This window comes from Macrobrachium nipponense, chromosome 8, assembly GCF_015104395.2.
Source record: "Macrobrachium nipponense isolate FS-2020 chromosome 8, ASM1510439v2, whole genome shotgun sequence".
Lineage (NCBI taxonomy): Eukaryota > Metazoa > Arthropoda > Malacostraca > Decapoda > Palaemonidae > Macrobrachium > Macrobrachium nipponense.
The window spans coordinates 3,336,657-3,339,156 of record NC_087203.1 but is presented as its reverse complement, the minus strand read 5'-3'; the positions used below and the strand labels follow the sequence as shown (position 1 = coordinate 3,339,156).

General features: G+C 33.5%; 1 protein-coding gene across 1 annotated transcript in view; it reads right to left on the bottom strand.

Annotated features, from left to right (window-relative positions):
• LOC135222585 (uncharacterized) overlaps positions 1-2,500 on the bottom strand; it is a 320,895-nt gene that overhangs the window by 131,233 nt on the left and 187,162 nt on the right. The gene's annotated exons all lie outside the window — the stretch shown is intronic.

The window sequence follows — 2,500 nt, the reverse complement described above, 5'->3', positions numbered from 1 at the left end:
GATTAATGAATATCTTCCAACAGTGGGCTGTCATTCTTACAAAGTCATAATATAAACAACTGAAAATCGACTAAAGAGGGAAATTTTTCACAGGACACATTGGAACAGGCCAAACACAGAGAAGTGAATGAAGGCCAATAAAAAATAAAGTGATAAAACATTAAGCGGTTAGAATAACAAAAATGATTTAAGAATATGGAGCAAACCTGTCAGCACACAAAAATATAGGAAAAGAGGAATACGAAATCAAATTAAGACAAAAACATTATTTTGACAGGTAGTACAGAGGATCAACCGGAGTGTTGGAACCAGTTACTTTATCATAATGACTCTAGGACTGGTAGTTGGAGTTGGCTCGAAGTTCGTCCAATTATAGTACAGAAATTTTTGTTTTCAATAGAAGTTTTCTAAACTTTTGTATCATTTCCAACATTAGAATGATCGGGGTAGGAGATTTTCCCCCAAGTTCGAAAAGTGACCCCCTGTGAGAATCTCATCAAAATCTATTCGTACCTTTAGAAGTCTCCAAGAGGAGCCAAAATGAATTTCCAAGTCACACCTGAGGCTCGAACGCTTACAACACCTCCCGAGGACATCAACGCAACGCACATCTTTGAATGTAAAAATGTAGCCGACCGTCACGGGTTAACAAGTTTAACGTTCAAAGCAGTAACATATTTTTTGTAAAAGGAGATCATGAAGGGGAAAAAATTTAATATATAAATAATTTATATATACATATCTAAATTTTTAACAAATAAATGAATTAATATAAATATAAATATATATATATATATATATATATATATATATATATATATATATATATATATATATATATATATATCCGTCATTTTTACAACTACCTTGAAACGTGGGGTGGTGTTGACGACTTGAGTGCGTACCTCACTAGAGCTTAACTTCCAAGGTAATAGTTTCTGTATCAGTTCACACGAGTGGTTTCGAGATAATTAATCTAAGAACTTCCTTCGGGTGACCTTCCCAATAATTATGTTCCAGACAATAGCAGCCATTTTATCTCTTTATTTCCACTGGACTTGAGTCTTCACTCTTTTACGTAAATATTGAATGTTTTAATCAAGTTTAGAAGCAAATACATAACTCCACCGCGATCTTTTAAGTCAATACTGAATACTTAGAGTTTAAAAGAAAATACATATTTATTCGAGTAAAAAAATTAATAAAAATAAACGTCTACCAGTTAAAAGCGTTCTAAACGATTCTAGATTTAAAGTAATATTTAAATACCTAAGTTGCAATATTCAGATCTGGTGCGACATTTTGTTTTACCCATACAATACGCTAATAAAAGAAACCAAGCGTCACCTCTGTGCGGAAATGACTTCAGCCCCACCCACCCTCACTCCCTCCCTCACTCCAACAGATTTCGGGCGGCAAGAGCACACATTCCCCATTTCCGACCGAGCTCATCTTTCTCGGATAATACTTCTTGCGCCCCTACCTTGACCACACAATCTAAGTTATTGGGTTGCGGGATTGCCTTCCCTGAGGTAGGAAGCCTTACTGCTTCCCCTAACCAACGCTTCGCCTCTCATCGATCACTTTCGAGGACATTTTGATTCATGCCGTCTCATCCGTTACTTCAGTAAGGAAGTGCACACATCTAACTGCCAAATTACCACTTGCTGTTACATGCAGAAACAAACTTCTGAGATCTAAATCTGAGTGCATTATACAAATACATACATACATACATATATATATATATATATATATATATATGTGTGTGTGTGTATATAATATATATATATATATATATATATTATGTGTGTGTGTGTGTGTGTGTGTGTGTGTGTGTGTGTGTGTGTGTATAACTGAATCACGAAAGTTAGGAACGTGATAAATCCATAAATAAAGATATATGCCACAAAGGAAAAATAAACGAAGGAGTATCTGCGAGACCTTTCGACGTTAAACGTCCCTTACTAACCAGTTTCTGCTTAGTAAATGATGTTTAACGTCAAAAGGTCACAGATCCTCCTTCGTTTATTTTTCCTTCGTGGCATATATCTTATATAAATATATATTTATATATATTATTATATTATATATTAATTCTATATTTATATATATTATATATAATTATATTTTATTATATTTATATAATATATATAACATACTACATACATACATACACTATACATCGAGCTACAAATGTCCTTTAATATCTAATTCACTCTACCTCGGATTAATATATTTTCATATATGTTTAACCGAAGGGGAATTTTTATTAGGCAATAATAGAATTGTCGGCACCCAGGCGCGAGTCCTGGGTTCGCGCCTGGGCGCCGACAATTCTATTATCGCCTAATAAAAATTCCCCTTCGGTTAAGCATATATGAAAATATATTAATTCGAGGTAGAGTGAATTAGATATTAAAGGACATTTGTAGCTCGATGTATGTATATGAATCACGGTAATGTGATATGACATATATATATATATATATATATATAT